Raw genomic sequence first — 20448 nt, 5'->3', positions numbered from 1 at the left:
AAGAGATGCTGCTTCTCCTGGAAAACCAGCTGACGCCGATCCGGGCAGGAGAGCCGGGAGGCAAAGGGAAGCATCCCTGTTTCCCCATCGCTCCTTACTACAGGAGCAACCCAAGGCCCCGTCACACGAGATACGTGTGGAGCGCACACGCTCTGTGTCCACCCTGCAGCGCTGATAATTAACGCACGACGCACACAACAAGGAGCAGAGGCTGAGAGGGGACAAGGCGCAGCATGGCAGAAACAGGGTAAAATAGAAGCGTTTCCTAAATCGCAGGCTCCTCCAGCCCCCACCAGTGTGCTTGCTGGGTTTGTGCCTAGGTTTCCCAGCCCTCCTGCAGGCTGGAGATGGTCTTTCACACCATCTCGCCTCCAGCGGGAACACCAAATTACCAGACACGGGGACCCCTCGGGTTTCCAGGCACGGTGTTGGGAAACAAACCCACACGCTGGCTGCGGAGCAAGGCGGCATCTTCCTCTCCAAATTTACGACTTCACCAGGAAGCCAATTCACCCACCGAGGCTCCTCACTCTTTTATTAACACAATTTATATGTCCTGAGCAATCGCATGTTACAACAACAGAAAAAAAAGCTTGATTTTAAAATGCACAACATAAAAAAATAACAGAATAAATTGCAGCCCAGCAGCACCAGGCTGCGGCTGAAGCATCCTCCGAATGCAGCCGTCGGGAAGGAGGGCGCATCGCTAGACACCATCTATTTAGACAGCATGATGTGCAAAAACAAATCCTCCCCTTCCTAAATTCATCTTTGTTTGCTTGGCCAGGAAGCCCCTACACTTACCAACCCTTTAATTAAAGCCAACAGAGCACCAGCAAGGGATATGCTCGGACACAAGCATGGCGCGCTGCATCTCCCATGAAATGGAGGAGGGAGATGGGGAAGCAAGTTGGGGCATTTCAAGCCATGTATTTGCTAGTTATACCTGCCTTCGTATCACCACCTCATTTTGTATTTCAAGGAAATGTCCCAGCCTTGCCGTGGTGGAGTGATGCTGCCTACCTCTGATACTAGCCAAGGGGAAAAGCAGCCCTGCGCGCCCACACCATCCTTCTCCCACGGATCTGGCACTGCCCCGTACACCTCCCAGGTATTTACAGATGAAAGTAAGATCTTAATATCGTGTGAATATTTACCAAAACAAAACTGCTTTGAAATGTATGCTAATGTAAGCCATGGGGGACACTTAGTCATGCAAAAATCAGGCGAAGTAGAACCAATAACTATTTAGTCTTGGAACTTTAGAACAAAGATTTGCTTTTCATACAGTTTATCTGCAGCAATGGATTGTTGAGTGTCATCCTGGCAGATTTCCACCTCTGTCCAGGGAAATCAGGCACTTCCTCACCACTTAAACTGTCCCTTTTAATTCAACATACCTAGTGCTCAGCATTGATAGTCACGGTGAGACCACACATATGGTTCAGAAAACCGGTTCGTTTTCACTCTGCTGCAAGCATCCTTGGTTTCGTAATACAGATACAGTCAGGTTGGAGAAAGACACCGAGAACTGAAAGTGATAGATGCAATACAGGAATAAAATTAGCATCCAACCTGTGCACGTTAAAAAATGTCATGGAAGCAACGAGCCCTTCTGATGGCATTAGCAGCCACCTCCATTAGCAATGCACACTGGCCGTGCAGAAGTGCCTGTGCCCAAAGGCTGGAAGAGGGACTGGGAACACCCATGTCTCTGCAGCCTTTCCAAAGGAATCGGGATGGACCAGGCAGCAGAGCCATTTCTGCCAAAGCAAGCTAAAATTGTTCATTAATGAGCGGCAAGCGCTAAATTCTCCAGTGTGAACCTTGCACTGCTTTCAAGAAGCTACAAATGGGGATTGGGGTAGCAAGACCAAGAAAAGCACCAGAAAGCCCCTATTGCAATATGCTTTCACCTCCTGTGTGTCCTCCACCCATCAAAACTCGTTGGCTCTTTCCTATAAACCATCGCCAGAGCAGCGGCCTCTGCTACAAAACCACACAACGACCGAGCCCAACTCCTTTTCCCGCAGTCGCCTGTTCCCCCAACAGCAAAGAAGTAGGTCAAAACAGGTAAGGCTGCAGGTACCCATGCAGAATTTCAACAGAAATTCTCTGCTTTTTCAAAATTCCTCCTTTTTGGTGCCCCCGTACTTGGGAGCTCCCCCTGGGGATGCTGGAGAGGGTACAGATGCCTGGAGGCAAAGCTTTCAGGAGAATGAGACCCTTCCAGCTAAGACAGTCACTTCCGAGCCTTCAGACCACACCACCACCGACATTTTTGGTGACGGGAGCAACGGAAGCTGGAGGGGAGCAGCAATCACTGCAGCCACCCTTGCTCCCCACACCCTCCTCGCCTCCTGCCTGCTTAGTAATTTATCCCAACAGCCCGTGGTCATCTGCCTGCCTGCAGAAAAGGAGCTGATCTGCTCTTTAGCAACATTTTGTCCTCTCGCCTTCTTTGTCTCCTGGCATTGTTCAGGATTTTTCCACTTGTCGGTGGTGGGTGAGCTGCTTCCAACTGCTCGTACATAAGGGAGATGGAAGAGGACCAGCATCCTCCCAAAGCCCAACCTGCTACAACATCCCAGCATCTCAAACGTGGTACCACCAGCTCCATCCTGCTGCGGGGCTCAAGCTCCTGCATGCCACCACCTTTGCTCTGGATATAAGCATGGGTTTACCCTCCTCTTACTCCCCACTCACGCAGGGCAACGACTGAACCCCTGAGAAGTTCAAGGAGAGGAAGGAGAAGACATTTCCAGGAGGCACTTTCTCAGGCCCATGTTGGCTGTTCACAGTAAGCACGGCAAGGCTTCGTGTACCGCCACCAGCATCACCTGGGGCAGAGCTCCCGGATGTCTCAAATACACAAATATCCTCCGACACCTCCCTGCTCCTTTCCCTGAAGCAGGTTTTGCATCTGGCTACATGACGTCCTGGCTGAACTGCAAGATCCGATTTCATCTTCACCAGTTCGGCGCAGTTACAGACACCGTGATGGCTGTGACGGTGTAAAACAAATCAGAGGAGATTGGAGCTACTGTTTTTCCCCTCTCCAGATTTGCTGTCAAGGTTCACTAGGGTATAAACCCCCATTTCAGCCTCCAGATTATTCAAGCGTGAACTTCAAAGCTGCCACAGTTTTTAATTTAACACCCATCTGAGCATAATGCTCCTAATTACCCTCAAAATGTTGTGTCAACTATCACTAACTTGATAACATCGCGTATCAAAAACTAATTTCTGCAAATGAAGCAGGCACCACAAGTGTTTCTTCAAAGGTTGTGGTCCTCACACTCCATAAAGCGTAATGGACTGGCACGTGATAGGGACATTGGTAAACGCCTTTAAACATCAGTTGATGCATTCAGGCATTAGATTTTCTAAATAAACAAACCCCGGCCTCAATAGCAGCCTTTTACACAAAACCTGCATATGCTGGCCCAAAATTCAAGTCCACAGTTTAAGGACAGAAAGAGAATGATTGATTTTTGCTTTTTAAAATATTGCTTGCACAAGCACAGATTTCGCATTTAAGCAAAAACTGCAATTTCTGTACCCAGAAACGTATCCCACCACATTAACTTAACTTCTGCTGTCTGCTCCTATTCATGCAACAAAACACATGACCCACCACCTGCTGCAACCAGTGGGACACAACCAGAATTGTCACTCTTTCGAGAAAGGCAGAGCTCCCATTGCCTTCAGCTGGGCAGAGCATCGTCTCTTAAACCTCCCAACCAGGGCACCCAGCTTCCAACCCCCCATGCACACACAGGCCCGATAGCAGGTGTTTAATGGAGTAACCCTGTTGCAGGTCTGAAAATTTAAAGCAAAACACTTGGGGATCCAGCCATTTTGCAATGCCCTTATTTAATATTTCCATGTTATGTGACTAAGTGGGATCAGGGTGCCCTCTGACACAGACAGCTTTGCTGGGACCAGACCACAACGCCACCCCTCACCGCTGAGAAAGTACAACCCAAGGAAAACTCCATTTCATACAGAAATCTCTGTAAACTATGACAAGAAGTCTCATAAAAGTCTGAATATTACCACCTTAGTGAGACAGAAGCCTCCCAAATAACTTCCATTTTTGCTACAGTTAAAATACCAAGCTGGGGCCAGCAGCCCAACGACTGCCCTTTCTACTGGCCAACTCCTGCCTCTAAACCATGCCATTAGTCAGCACACCCTCAATACCACCAACTCCAGCACACACATATTCTTCCTACAACAGGAATGGTGCGAGACACCAGAGATTTTGCCAGGTGAGAAATCACCGGTTCATTTTTCTACATTAACATCTTATGTTTGATACATGCGACCTAAGACAAACTCTTTGTCAAGCCCTACTTCTGCAGGCAACACCATCAAGGTGATGAGTCTCATCTCCTCCGGACTCCGTTTCTGCATCCCAGACCTTCTGCAGCAGAGCTCTCCTGGGATGAGCCAGACCTTCACACAGGTCCTGGTCCAGGTCCTGCCAGTTCCTTGTTTCCCTGTAGTTCAAGGCAATTCAGGGACTCGGTCCAAGTTTTTTAGCATAAAGGCACTTTAGCGCTAACACACCGAAAATCGCACCCAGTTTTTCCTGAGAGAAGGAACTTTGCCTTCCAACAGGAGCCGTGCACCCGAACTGCCATCCTGCAGTAAATGAGACCGTTCTATAGCACCCAGTGTGGCTCGTCCTTGGCTTTTACGGATTATAGACACGTTTAAGTACTTCGTTTCCCATTGAAATAGACCTTGAGGGTACCAAAAAACACCCCCCTCCAATTAGTTTAAAGGAGCTAAAATACTTACTGATAGAAAACCAGGCCTATACTAATGTGAAAACTCAGCAGTCTCCAAAAGAAGCTGTTTTTATAAACGATGTACCCTCGCTTTGCATTTGATTTACACATCCCTTTGAACGTATCTGAAATAAATCCATGCCTCTGAGAAGGTAATTAAAACATCAGATACTCTAAATATCAGGTCAGCGTAAGAAAAAGTGAGTCATGTAACAGGATGGGAAAAATGTTTACTTTAACAACGAGTAGAATGTGTTTGACTAAAACACAGGGATCGTGGGCCAAACCTTAACGTTCCTGCCTGCACTTAACCCCAACTACTGGCAGGGGGATTTCAAGCCAGTGGGGACTCAGGACAACCCTGCAGGCTGGGAACCGGGTCCTCACCCTGGCCAGGACTCAGCTCCACCTCGCTGCCTTTCAGCCAAACACTGCAGCAAAACCTCTGCCCTTTCCAGTGGGAGCTTGTGCTGTCCTTTTTGAGACAAACAGCACGACCACGACGGCAACGCATTTCCCTCCAAAGGCACACATTCCCGCCTCTCCGTCATTTCTTGGGTTCACAAACAGTTTTGCGAGAGCTTCGCGGTGACCCCACTGCCCCAAGGCGCTAAAGGACACGACTGACTTGGTGCAGTTTCTTTCCACTCACTTCTGGGGCTACCCAAAACATCCTCTGTCCCCCAAAGGCTTCAACCTTCTCTGCAAATGGCATCCTCCCATATACATGGAATGCCCGAAACGCCAATGCTTTGACACCAGAAATGGAAAGCCTATGAAAAAGGTAAAGAGGGGGATCCAATGACTTGATGTGTCATTTGTTGGCCAGGTGACATTTCCAGAGTTGCTCCTCTGTCCTCCTGAGCTCTCCTGCAGAAAGCCGGTTGCTTGATTGAGTATGGCTCTTTCCCTTGGGGTGGTTTCAGAGAAGACCTTCACTAAGCAGGACAAGCACAAGTTTTACTTGTAGCCAAACCTCCCTCACATCTGTCATCTTTTCCAACATTTTAAGTAGTAAAACTCCGAAAACATTAAAAAAAAAAACGAACTCAAAGAGAAACAAAAATAAATAGAGTGGATTTTTTTTGGTTCTCCTCAGCTGGGCATTTTTATTAATACTTCAGTTTGGATTGAACAAACAGAGCTTCCCCTTGGAAAGGCATAAATCCTCTCCCAGCACAGACATCTCTAATTGCACAGGGTCGAGCTAATGCTCTGTGTTGACTGACCAAAGCCGACCTTTGGACTGAAATATTGCTAATCCTCTGTATCAATCCAAGCTCTGACCGGGGCCGTGCAGCTGGGAGAGCTAAAATTCCATTACTGCAGCTCCACAATAGGTCTGACGTTAAGTAAAGAAGGCAGGATTATTAGATTAACAAGCTAAATTGTTAAATTAGCATATTATTCATCTCCAGAAATGAGACTCACTATAGCACATAGGTGAGCAAGACTATAATCTTATAGTCCCTTTTATATATAAGGAGAAATGCATCCCTTACACCAATGCTTGCACTCACACCATCCTACTACTCTCTTGTAGTTCAAAGGAGAGTGGAGACAGCAGCCCTCCTCCACCTCAGGAAGAACTGAGAGGTTTCCCTCTTCCATGGATAAAAACACTGGTCCTAAATCAGCATCAGAGATCCCAAATCCTTCCAGAAGTTTCTGTAGACAGCTCCTCTAGCTGTGGCTTGCACCCCCTCTAATTCCCACCCTGGAAAACCACTGGTTAGGAAGTGCTTCCCCCTCTCCGTGGCATTGCCATCATTTAACACCAGCAAACTGGCAAGAGGGGGTTGTGCGGGGGTTGGGTGCTTCACGCTCACACAAAGGTCTGTGCACAGATTTTGTCCACATGTGTTTGAAGCCGTAGGTTTTGAAGAGCTGTGCTTCACAGTCACAGGAAACCTTGCGGCAGACCACGTTTCAAGATGTTTCTGCATCTGGCAAGGCTTTCCCGGGACGCAGGAACCAACACCACTCTCCTAAAGGGAGGTCAAAGCCTCAACAAGAGCAGGTCTAGGCTGGAGGATGAGTGGACTGAGCGTAACAGCATGAGCAGGCAAAGAGATCAACAACAGACAGCAAATACACCAAAAGTGGGTTTAAGGAGCAGCCTACAGAGACCCGAGGCACCAAAGGACTGAGAAGAGATGTTCCTGACAAAGAGCAATGTATTTAAAAATAATATTAAAAAAGATGGACAAACAGTGCCTTAGGAAAATATTCGCAGAGCTGGTCCTACGCTGAAGGCAGCAGGATTCAAAGAAGCACCAGTGGGATGGAGGAGGAAAGGGATGCTGTCAGCTCCCGCTGGACCCCTTGCAACTTTCCCAGGTCCTCCGCAAGCTTTGCTCTTTGCTCCGGCACCCCCAGCGCACGCACGTCTGACACGACAGCTCCCAGCGTGGGGGCAACCCCCACAGCCCTCTGCCAAGGGGAGCAGCCCATCGCCTGCAGCCCCCCAGGGCAAGGAGCATGGCAGCCAGTCCCTGGGGGTGCTGCTTCCCCTCCTGCACAGCCCGTCCGCCCTTTGCCCCCGGCTCCTCTGCTTCCCTGCAAATGCACATTTTTTGCAACTAAAAGAAGGCAGTACAGTCTGTTCCCAGCAACATTAGTTCATGACAGCCATGTTATTACCACCCTTTAACACCCCCACCGTGCTTCTGTTTCACATCACTGACTATTCAACACTGCAGTATTCATAACTAAAATTAAACCTCCGTTCAGGAGACCCACAAGGCACCCTCTCGCACAGGCCACGTCTCTGACAGCAGCACCACGTTGCTCCTTCCAGCAGGAACCACTGAGCCACGGAGGGAACGGTGCTGCCCACGTGTGCCAGGACCACCCAGTCCTCTAAAGGGAGATGCTTGGCTCTCGAGGGTGGCCCAAGAAAGACACAGCCTCCTCCAATGGGCCAGGCTATCCCACTGGCTGACACCTTCCTCCAGACCATTGCTGCTTGACACGTAGTGGGGGACCACCACAAACCTGCCCAGATCTGGACTGCAGCAGGGAGCTTTCACAGCTGCAAACACCAGGCAGACCCCGATTTCCACGTGCTTTTGCTGTACGCATCAGTTTGCCCCACAGCCAACCATTCTGGCATGGTTCAAGGGCACCGTGGCTTTATCGTGGCCACAACCACAGAGGTTTCGATGTTCAGACCGAAACTCCAGGATGGGCCCATTTGTTTCAGGATGCCAGTTCCCATCACAGGGGAAGCTGGCTCTGCGCAGGATACAGGAATGGATGTCCCAGGGCACCAGGGAGCTCTCTAAGCCCTTCTCTGTAATTACTGGGGCTGCTCATGACCTCAAGACATTCTACTTTGGGATGAGAGCAAACTGCTGAGTCCAGAGCTCAGGGACACCATCAAGGTCTCCACCACGGAACGCACTTCGGCAGGGCTGCTGCCGTTTCTTCTGTATTTGTAGAAAAAACAGATCCTTCAAAACAGATTGCTCCTAACGTGCTCCCTGCTGCAGGGCAGACAGGGCTTAATACCTGCAAACGTGTGCTGCTGCCTCCCATGGCAATTCATCCCAGAACACTGGACAGGTGTAGGCACCCCTCAGCCTCCTCAGGCTTTTGGTACCCCGTTTATCTGTGCCGTGCATTAAACAGCTGCATTTCAACATGTGAAGTTTCACCTGCTCTTTAATCCATGCCCCAAATCAGTAACTCTTGCAAACTGCAGCTGAGTTAAAAAAAAAAAAAAGGCCCTTGAGGAAAAAACACTACACGTACTGATGGAAATGTGGTTTCTTGAAACACCTCTTCAGTGCCATCTGCTTGACTTCGGCTCCAGCTTCATAGTAGCAAGATCCAATTTTGGAGGTGGCGTGTGAAGTGCAAGGTGGTTGATCAACTAACAAACAGTGGGGAGAACCACCTCCCACGAACCTGAGTGCTCAGCATCCTCTCTGGCAGCATGGATGGACAGCACCGGCGGCAGGAGACACCCACAGGGGAGCCAGGTAACACTGAGGTAGCTCTTATCTAAAGCTGATTGAGATTTTTTTTTCTTCTTTTGTCCCTGTGTAAGGAAAACAGAGTATGACGGAAAGCCCAAATCTCTTCTCGGTGATTTCCTGACCATTTAATCCAGGAAATTTAACTCTGTGGCTGTCGATGCTTTTCCATGAAGGGCTTCCATTGCATTTCATTGAATTGCCAATGGCATAAAACGACTCTGTCCGCATCCACATGAATTACCCAGGCTGACTGAGTAGCCCTGCCTGCTTTTCCAGCCCAAGTTTTCCCTGCTCCCTCTGTTTCTCCACATAACTGCAGGGCAGTGTTTCTTTTATCTCAGCTCACAGCACGGTATAGCTGCATATGCTGCCCACATTGCCCCACGGCCCTGTGTTCCTCCACAGACACAATGACCCGGGATGAGCTCCTGGGATCCCACGTTGGATCTCTCCAGATCTGATAACCAGACACTTCAGCAGTGGTTATCAAGGCAGTTAAATGGGGCTGTCACCCCTTTCACCCCCACCTGCCCCATGTCTCTCAGCTTACAGGAAGGAGCCTGAACACAAACCCAGTGGGTTCATCCGTGTACCAACCCTAATGCCCCAAATCCAGGAGAAATTTGGGCTGAACTTCTGAGGTCCAGTCCCATTGCTGGCAATAGCTGCACAGCAGGAGCCAGGACATCTGTCTGGTACCTTGAACCAATTTCTAAGCAAGACATCCTTACAACCCTTCCACTGCCTCACTCCTCGAGTCTCTCCAGTTCTGCTAACACTAGGATCGGTTCAGGTCTAACCACCTTGAATCCTGACCATGTGGCAAAGCTGACCGGCATCTGAGCCAGTTCGTACGTTCAGGCTTCATACACTCATCACTGGTAAGCAAGACTCCAAGTCCCTGTCTCAGAGTGGTAGAAATAACAAGAGCAAGCCAATAAAGGCACTTACGTTTCATGGAGCTTAGGATAAAATGCCACAGCTGCCAGAAGCTTTCACTTACACCTCTTGGGGTGACTTAGGTCTTAGCATTAGGAAAGTAAGTGTAAGAACAACATAAGCAACCCCACATCTAGTGCTATGGAGGGCTGAGGTGCTCCCCTAAGCCAAATGACTTTGTAACTCAAGATACAGCAGACCCCGTGTTGCACGGTTCTATCTATGCCAGCTCAAATAACAATTTTAGACCTCACATACCTGAAGGCAGATGGGCATCACACACACTTTTATCCAGAGTTGCCTCCAGGGTTTTTGTCTGCCCTGAGCAGCCTTGACAACTTACTGTCCGTCCTACCCTACACCAAGTCACTTACTGTCAGTAGTCAATAAACATTTTGCAGTCTCTATGTTCTACCGATTTAAAAGAGCCAGCCATGCCTAGAGCAATAGTATGTGATAGACATACTAATTCAGCTGTAAGCGGCTACATCAAGACTTTCACGTTGCCCACGGCTTTAAGCAAGTCAGGTATTTGGTAGCAGATTTTTAGAACCACTTACTGGAAAAGGGAGTCCGAGAAGTGACATGTAGACCCTTTATCCTTACATTTGCTTCAGGTGTGTCACACGTTTGTCGCTTTGTCTGGGATAAAGATGGGATTCCTGACTCTGCTGCCGAACAGCCCCGCTGTGACTCCCCTTCTAAGCCAGCCTTGCAGGTTAGGATCAACAGAATTTATCAGCAGATTAAATGGCACTGCTTTCATGGCTTCGCATTTTTCAAGCCTCCCCTCTCAAGCAGGAACTGCCAATCCTTCCAATGGCTAGGCAAAGCTTTTGTAGTAAGGAATAAGGCAGCCAAATCATTGCCTTTGCCCGCCTTCCCCAACAGACCTGCAAAATGGACCTCACCGCACCCGAGGGCACCGCCGTGCTGCCCTTGCTTGGCAGAGGACCCTCCTCCCGGGACACCCGGTGCTCGGTGGCCCTCATTTCTCTGCCAAATGGAGAAACTGGGGTACAAGGGCTCCTCTGGGGAAGGAGGGAGCCATAAAAGACCCCACAAAGCAAAAGATGCTCCCCCCCAGCCCCGCACACGATCCCCATCCAGCCTTGCAGCAGGCAGCACAGCCGAGGCGGGGGCTTTAGTCAGAGATTTGAAACCAGGGAGGAAAGGAGGAGGACTGTGGATTAAGCAGGGGAAGGTTAAGCCAGTACCAGGGATTGCACAGGAACAATATGGCTTAGGAAGGCGTGGGAGGAGGCCAGAAAGGACCAAGCGTCTCTGCTACCTTCAGCACGTCGCTATTTGGTAATTAAGGGACTCCAGCCACTGCAGCCACTGCCCAACGTGGTTATCATCACAGGAGGGCTACCTAGCCATTAAGGCTCCTATTTACAGAGAAATAACATGTACAGACACAAATCGATGCCGCACAGTTTAAGGGAACCATCGGAAGGCTATGGATTTTACTCACTGTTATTTGCAAAGTGAAACAAAGCAGACGAAAAAGCTCTCAAAGCAGCCCAAAAAGCTGCCTGCAGGCAGGACGCCTGCCGGAACGTGGGCAGCTCGGAGGCTGCCTGCAGCTTTGCAGGGAGAACACATATGGGCAGGGGGTGATGGCCTTTTATTCCACTGGATAAAGATCTTAGTGGAAATCTGAAAGGCTCGGCGTGAAACCTCATCCACAGCTAATCCAAACCTCACACGGACTATGCCATGCTGTAGGGACGTCAGGAAGGACCCAAGGCCAGGCACGGCATCAAACCACGAACCTGCAATTTCAGCTGTGCTAAGAGAAAGAAAATGTAATATATTGCTTTATAAGCATCCCTCCGGACCAGCTGCTTCCTGCTCCTACCTGCTCTCCCCATCCCTTACAGCCAGGACAACATGCCACCCCTCCAGGGCGTTTAACCCTTTCCCAGAAGGATCAATGCTGGCTAAGCACGAAAAGCCACTGATATTTTACAGGCAGATTCGTATTAAAAATGCAAGATCTTTCCCAGCAGCGAGAGCTGGCTGCAGGATAGAACTGCAGTTTTGTTTTGCTCCTTGGTATTCAGGGACGGGGCACCTGTAACGGAGCAGGCGAAGGCAGTATGTGAAAGTCCACCACTACACAGGAGCGGGGAAAGACCTCCCTGCATTTTCCCAGGGAAAAAAAACAAAACAAAACAAAAACCTGTCAGTTTGCCTGCTCCTTTGAACCCCTACAGCTGGGGGGTGAATTCTGATACACTTCACAGGATGTATAAATTCCCCTTATATTAGAGCCTTGATTAAATTAATATTGATTTTTAAGTACACTGAAGAGTCTTAAACTCCAAGGAAGGAGAGAAGGCGCAGCCGGCGCTGCGCGGCGTGGGCCGATTTCCCGGGAAGCGGGGCCAAGGCCGTGCCGAGCAGCTGGGCGCTATTCCTGGATCCCCACCAACTGCACTCGACCTTGGGCGAGAGACCAGGCTCTTCACCGTTCAACTTTGTCCCCCAATAAAAGGGGTAAAATTATACTGCAGCTACCCCATAAAGATGATGCAATGCTTGACGCTCCATTGCAAAAAGCCTCCAAAGCCTTGCCTAGACATACAAGTATGTTTGAGTATAAAAGTTGTTCCTCACGCAGCCATACTCTGCATCAGAGCCCCGATTTGCACCGTCAAACAATAGCACTCTGAATTCTTAATTATTTTTTTTTCTACAGCAGAGGGGTTTTCATTTTCCCAGCAGCCTTACCAAAAAAAAGGCGAACAATTTCTTTACATTTGTAATTCAAATGCTCCTACACAGCATTTCCACAAGACTACTTAAAAAGTGCACTAGAAATTGTAATTAAAAGCTGATCTTCCTTATGAGATGACTCAGGCTTCTGCAGGCTTCAGCCCTGGCCGCAGACAGTTCTGCCGGCGGAGCACTGTTTCCTAACGGCACACGGTGAGCTGCCAGCATTTATTGAAGATTCGGGGAAGGTTTGCTTAAAAACGAAGGGCAAAAGATAAAATGAAGTTATCACCACCTAATTTCTGGGCATCATCGGAGGGGAAACGAACAGCCCATGAGAGCAAAGGACCAAACCCCTCTCTAGTGCTGGAGGAGGTGGCTCCGCAAACAGGGCAACCATGTTTTTGCTAATGATTTTAAAATCAGAAGCCTTGTCACAGAGCGCAAGGACTTTCCCACAGGACCTGGCAAGGGTCAGATTAAACCCCTCCATGCAAACAGCGGCGAGCCCAGCGAGGGTGCCAGCGCTGCGGTGAATGCAAGAGATTTGGCTCCCTCCTGTTCAGACAAAAGGATCGGCTGCTCTTCAGCATCTCCAAAGAAACCCCCGAGCAAGGGCCCCTGCCTGCAGAAGGGATCAGAAAGGCTAAGCTGGAGGCAGAGAGAGGACTGGGGAGGCGTAGTCCAGGTCACCCTTGTTTCCAGGGTCCTTTCCCAAACCCAGAAGGGTGCCAAGATCAACTCAAGCCAATTGCAAAAGGTGAGAAGAGACGGGAACCACCTCACAACCCACGAGCAAACCACTGCTGAGGACCTGGCTCTCCTCTCCAGTTTCTCTATCCTTTACAGCAGCCCAGATGCGGCCTTGTATGAATCTCATTTGCTTTGCTCAACGGCCTCACCTTCCACCCTGACCATCCCTGTGTGAGCCGAGGGGGCTGGGGCTCACACCGGCACTGATGAAGATTCGAGGGCTCCATTGCTCATCCCCTGCTCCCCGGCATGTTTGCAGTGCCAAGCCCAGACAGAGATGCAGAGGGGCTCGGGAGATGACAGGTACTCATCTACATGACCAAAAACAGCATTGCCATACAGAAAGAACAGAAAGCCCCTCTGCTCTCCTCCAAGCTACCCCTTCACAACCCAACCCATAACCAAGGCGTTAATTTACTATCCGTCTACCCCATGGGAAGCCACGAGGCAGGGGGTGAGCCACACCAAAATGGGGTGCTGAAGCCCCCTGGACCACCAAGGGAAGGAGGGAGGGCAGGGGATGGCAGCACCCCGAGCAGCAAGGGGCAGCGCCGGGCCACCCCACATCCCTGCTCCCCCGGGGCCAGCCGCAGCAATCCAGTCCTTCGCAGACAGAGGGTTTTCCTGCTGCGTGCAACCTAGCAGAAGGCAGCAGATTATTTTCCCCACGCCCCCCCTGGTCTTCAGGCACTAAACTACCGTGCCAGCTATAACCAAACTGGCATGCCCTTAAAAACAACCCGAACCCAAACTGTGCTGTTAGCCTTTAAAACCAGCATTAAAATGCCAGTAAAAATAACATAAAGCCCATCAACACACATGTTTTCCTGTATAAATACCATCATAAATGTAACCTGCCCCTTTGCCTTCAGAGTGGAAATCTGACTTGTCAAACTGCTTGGTATTTCTCAGCCCTCCCACCGCTGTAGCTCAGCGGGACACACTGGCCGCAGGAATATCACCCTGGGGTTTCATTTCTAATACTTCCACAAGCACCACATTTCCCTGAGCGAGCTACAAGATGTGCCTGGCCTGTTTTGGGTGGGTTGGTTTTTTTTTTTTTTTTGGTTGCTTCAGTAACGATGCGGGCGAGGAGCTGAGACGGCACAGAGGTGGGACGTCCTGGTGCACCTCACAGCCATGGCTTCTGCAAGAGGCGAAACTCTGATGGGGGCTCCCAGGCAGGCAAAGGTAACTGGGAGACTCCGAGAGGGTGATGAAATGCCCGGGCTGCATTTGCTCAGGCAGGAACATGGCTGTGAGAAGCAGAGGGTGTTTGCAGTAAAGACACCCGGCGGCTGCAAACTTAAACCTCCAGATGCGTCTCTACATCAGGTCGTTCTTCTCTCGTTCTCCAGGGTGCACTTGTACACCCTGGGTCCTCCTGAAGGGTGAAAGACATTCGTTCCCTCACATCACAAAAGAGCACGCAGATCCCTTTGAACAAAAGAGGCTTATTTTGTATCACACAGATAAGCCCATGCCGAATAGGAATACACCTTTTTAACACGCAACGTGCAGCACAGCAAATGGGCAGGGCGGCAGACTTCTGTCCCGCTACAAGCACGGCAGGGGCTGTGCCAGAAGAGAATCAGACCCAAGTGCTGCTCGAGTATCAGACTTGCAAGATCAAACCTGTGTTCAGGGTAGGGTAGAGAAGACCAACATAACCCCGAAGTCCATCCGCCATTCAATTAATCATACAAAACCGGAAGGTTAGACAGTGGAGGAAGGACACAGACAACAAAACAAATGTGACAGATCATTTTAGTTCCCTCCCAGCACCCAACTTGTCTGCATTTAGGTCACCACCCTCAAGAGGCAAGACACCAGGAGGAAGACTGCTCAATTGAGCGTTTCCTGATGGAAATCAAGTCCACAGCAAACGGGAAGCACATGTTGAGCAGGGACCAGCCACCCTACCGAGCACTGGGTCTTCACACCTCCTCAGACCGACAGCTCTCGGGTCAGTACAGAGTGGATTAACACCACTGCAAAGTTTTGGGCCACTTTCTGCGTGGGTGATGTAGCAGTCTCCTCGCCTGCAGATGTTTGTGGTACCACCATCGCTGTCCCTAAACGAAATGGCTTTCTAAGTCCCCCCAGGCTAGATGGAAGTGCCCCTCATCACTTGGCTTGGGACCCACCAGTCGGGCCTTTAAACCTCCTCCCTCCCCTTCCCGCTCTTCGGGGATTTAAAAGTTGCATAAGCTAATTCTCAATGAAACACGGAAGTGCAGAAAGAAATCTTATCTGGGAAAAAGAACACCTAGGACAGACATATCCCAAAATTCAGGCCCCCCTTTCCAGCCCCCTGCTCCTGCTCTTCACTTGGGAAGGCTTGCTGACCCCAGCGTAACTTCTCTAGATGTTGCCTCCAACCAAGCTCACTCCAGAGAGCCCACAACGCTGCTACAAATCCATCCTGGCTATTTAATTACAACTGAATAATTGTGGTTAGTGCTTACAGCAGTGATGAGACCGAGGAGTGAAGTCACTGCCAACATCAGCAGCACCAGCAACTGCACAGATGACGGCTGCGGAAGCCACAACTCATCAGCTGCCTACAAGCTGTGAGCCTCCAGTGCTTTAAACAAAGGAGGAAGATGAGTAATTTCAGACACAGAATGAGCCTTCATCAAAACTTCTGAAACACAAATCTCTGGACTGGATTAGGTACCTGTGCTACAACTCGCTCTCTTTTTTCTTTTCTTCTTTAAGCTTTTCACATTTTGTTTCCCTCCTCCAGATTTCCAAATTCCTACCCGTCTCTGAAAGAGATAAGCTGAAGTATTCCCCGAAGGCTGCTGTTCCCAGTACCTTTCAGATCAAGAACCACCAGGGAGTTCAATAAACCTAGTCCCTATTCACCCCACTTACATCCCCTAAAATTCCTGTTGCAGTATCTTTCCTTGTCTCTGTGGGATCTCAAAACATTAACGTGATAGACCAGAAAGAAATGGGACTCGGCCGGTAAAACTTAACCTGAATACAAATGGCAAAACAGAGGAGATAAACCGCCTCCGTGTAGATGTATATCCACCTGAAGAGATCGGTCACCACGAAGTTGACCTGAATGATGGCCAAGTCAGGCTGTTCCCTGCAGGAAAGGCTGACAGGGAGGCGGGTCGCGTGGTCATGGAGGATAGTTGTTAAAAATAAGATATTTCAGCAGCACTTGCAGACAGGGCAAAGCTCCTTACACCTGCTCAGGACATGCCGCCTGTGGCAGCCTCTTAATGTGCTCTGAAACAATGGTCCCGTCCCTCCTAAAAAGGCTTATGCTGATGACAAATCAAAGTCATCCTCGTAGTCCTGTCTTAAACGCTGATGGGGGAAAAGAGTCTTTTAAAAGCACTCTTAAAACCTGCCTCACCAAAACTGTCAGTAACGCACAATGTTGTGATTTAATGTAAATGTGTCCCAGTTCTGCTAAAAAATAAATCAGAAAGCAGAAGTGAAAAACACCGCATGTGACAACAGAAAAGGCGACCTCGGTCTCCCCTGAAACTCCTAGACAGCTTGAAATCACTTCGAGGAAATCTGAAATCATTTCTCCTTCTGAAAGCTTACCGAACAGGTCAAAAATACAGCTATCCTTCTGAACACCACAAACACCCTGTTTTCCTGAACAATTTTATGCAAATTGGATTTAACCACCCATTGCCCTTCTGCTCCGAGCTGAGAGCTGCTTGTAATGCAAACATTGACTTCGGAACGTAAAGGAAAGATCTTCTGCCATACAGCAAATTTGGTCCTGGGTCAAGAGGCTGCTGATTTGGTAAATCACTATTCAACAACTGACTTAATGAACTAGTTTTCCAGGAGACGGGCTGGGTCCTTGCCCACCCCATGCAGTACGTGGTGGCTCCCTGGCTCACGTGCCACCTTGAAATGCTCTGCCGTGCTGGGGACAAGTGCCAGGAGCGATGGGATGGGAGGACGCTAACGCCCCTTGCTCTGCAAACACTGAGGTTGGGAGGAAGGAAAAGAGAAGTGAAACAAAGCCTAGCAGAGCAGGCGGCAGGAAAAGCAGTCATTTCTCCCCCTCCCCCCCCAAACCCATTATTTACTGTAAAATACAAACCCAAGTGTCCCTAAAAATACAAGTTCAAGCTTCCGGTGGCATTGTCTGACAGCAGCTTGTCTCCAGCTTTTGAAACCCCGTGAGACCCCACTGCCTCCTCACTACGTTCCTCTTCTCTCCCCTTTATTTTCATTCTTTACATTTTCCTCCCCTTCTCACACCCTGCTTTTTCCCTGTTCCCTCTTCCACTGTGGTCACGGTAAGGATGGCGAGGTATCCATCCGACACCGGGTATCCACCTGGTAAGGTATCTATCCGATAGGGATGTCAGAGGACTTGGACAAAGCCACTCGCCAGGGCTGGGGCTGACGGAAGGATTCATCCTTTCCCCTCCTCCATCCTTCTCTGATTGTGGCACCTGAACGCAACATAAATTAAAACTAAAAGCACCTAAAAGCACACAGAATAAAACAGAGTAATTCAGAAAAGCAACAGTACATCTAATTCAGCTTACGAGAAATGAACAACCTGCAATTCCAAGGATGCAAAATTATCCTGTCTTGTAGAAGAATATATATACTTTTAAGAAAGGGCAAAAAGGTCAGTTGAGAACGTTTTCTATTTATGCAATTAATTCTGTAGGACTGGGCCGTGCTGCCATACCAGTATAAAGCAATTCCCCCATCTTGCTATATATGCAAATATAAAGATTCACATTTCTCAGGTAACTCACTTTTTACTGCAGTCCTAAGGTTGTCTCTGCACCCTTGTGGTTTTGTTTTTTGGGGTTTGGCTTTGTTTTGGTTTTTGTGTTGGTTTGGGGGGCCTTTTTTTGGGGGGTGGGGGGGGTGGGTGTGTGGAACAAACAAGCAACAAACCCCCCAAAACACGGTTGAGCATTGCTGCCATCTCTTAAGCCAGGTCATTACATGAACATGGGTACCTGCCATGCAAGGTCTCAGTTTTCCTGTCTTTTCTAAACCACCAAGCCTGACTTCAGCAAACCAAAGATGGATTTCCAGCACGAATTACAATCATTCCAGGATTTTTGTAGCACACAGAGGAATATCTCACTCCACCTTTCAACGTACTAACTTTCCTTCTTGCCCTTATTACCGGACACAGTCCGTCTTGCATCAGGCACGCTTCTGCTGAAAGCTCTTGCAATGCTCCTGGGAGTACAGGCTCCCAAAATGCACGTCAAGGCGCCGTATGGTCCGATGTGGAGAGACCCAGGAGGCTCAGCTTGGAGGGTCTCTGGCTCAGAGGGTGTCACCCTTTCTCAGGTGGGGACAAGAGCAGCGGGGCTTACAAACCGAACGCCTTCCAGGGGTCTGTGAGACACTATTTATTCCCATTGACGTCTACGCTGTGGCACTCCCAGAGACGCAGCTTCACTTCCACGTGGGCTCAACCACCTCCCGCCTGCCCGAAATCAGTAAGGTTTACCCTGGCACCAGGCACTTGATTTTCAAGGCACAGCCTGATTTTCTGGGTACAGACCACATTTGGGAAGCTGGTACTTATAAAAGCCCCCACCCAGCATTCACTTGTAGGCTGATTTCCCCTCCATACAGCGCTACTGAAGCACAAGTGCACAAAGCGCCGTGCCATTTCACGACTGCCAAACCACGCTTTAACATGCTGACCGTACGCATTCTTTGCCTTCCGAAGCAAAGCACGCAACCCAAAATCCTCAGTGCTTGGCTTGGACTAAAAAGGCACCATCCCTCCACCATTTTATCCCAGCTTCCTCGGCAACATGCTGACCCGGACATCTGACTCACGCGGGTGCGTGCGTGCTTGTGAGTTTTAACGCTATTAGGTAGCTTCAAAGGCATCAAAGATCATTATTTTCTACCAACTTCATGGAAACAGGCAGCCGGGTGGTAAAGGATGCTGGACGCAGCCATTCACGAGGTTTATCTCCAACAGCTTTTAATCCCATCGGCCCCTTTCTCCAGTCAATTATAGCAGCCTCTATGTTGCCAGAAAAGTAATGGGAGGGAGAGACTATAGGTATAAGCAGACATAATAGAATCCTAATTTAATTAGCGAAGTACTCAATCAACCAAGAGACATAAATACAATGGAAACCAGGTTTATTAGTTCTGGTGCTTGCAGAAATGCTCATTTTGTTCCTGATTACTGGGGAAGAGATTAAAAAAAAAAAAAATCAGTAATCTTAATAGCACAGTCCTAGTTTGCTCTTTCAGGAAAAGTTAATAACAAAACCAACCAAAACTCAAGGGCCACTAGAAACACAGCACTCACGATGGACAAGTAACTGAGCTCATTATGGGGGGAGCCTCTATCTGGTTTAACTGCTGTTACAAAATACAAATTACAGCTTGGGCAGCCTCAAGGGAAGAAGTGTTTGACCCTGGTTCTCAGGTCTGATTTACACCAGCGCTTCTCAGTGACTCCGACATCTCACTTTCCCCCATGTAAGAGGAAAGTCAGGATCACCAGGTCTAACAACACAACACCAACAGGCTTTGAGAAGGAGAAGGTGAAGCCACCAACTCCCCACGGCAGCGCTGAGCCCACCAGGGGTCAATTCATCCGCAGAAAGCTCCGTCCTTTGCCACCCCACCCTTCTTCGGGGTCTGCAGGTTCAGAGCCGGCTTAGCAAAACAGCGGGCATATTTAACATTCGTGCTTTAATGCCTGGATAAACGTTTGGCTGAGAGCGTAACAGCACAAAGCGACTAACGAGGGGCTGGGGAACTATTTGGAGATTAACTAACTGATTTTGTGTTATGAAAGAGCAGGTTGTAATTTTAGGATTAGGAATCCATATTTTGGATGTCAATACCTTGCACGAGAAAAGGGCCAGGAGCATTGGCATGACGACGCTCTAATCCATCCGCAAGGAACTGGCAGGGCAAGCGGAGAATGAGCCATCTGTGCCAAGAAACTCTAAAAAAGAAATAGTAAATCTGCCGCAAACACCACTGTCTGTGTTCTCCAGTAAAACGGTCCCTCACTGGGCGGGCTAATGTGCAAACTCCCACCACCTCTGTTGGGATTCTCCAGCTACAGCCACAAGATTTGAGCCCCTACCCAGCAACACGGCAGGGTCCACCCTACCATCAGATGGGTCCAAGAAGAGTCCTCCACCAGCCAACGAGCCCCACCTCTCCCTGCAGCCTTTGGGTACTGCTGACAACACTGACAGATGCCAAAAAAAGTATAATTAAATGCCAGATAGAGGGGGAAA

General features: G+C 49.2%; 1 protein-coding gene across 8 annotated transcripts in view; it reads right to left on the bottom strand.

Moving 5' to 3' along the window:
• Positions 1-20448, bottom strand: part of TNIK (TRAF2 and NCK interacting kinase) — a 165689-nt gene that overhangs the window by 78606 nt on the left and 66635 nt on the right. The window lies entirely within an intron of this gene.

Source organism: Phalacrocorax aristotelis, chromosome 7 (genome assembly GCF_949628215.1).
Source record: "Phalacrocorax aristotelis chromosome 7, bGulAri2.1, whole genome shotgun sequence".
NCBI lineage: Eukaryota > Metazoa > Chordata > Aves > Suliformes > Phalacrocoracidae > Phalacrocorax > Phalacrocorax aristotelis.
The sequence above is the reverse complement of the archived record's forward strand: the minus strand, read 5'-3'. Positions and strand labels throughout refer to the sequence as shown.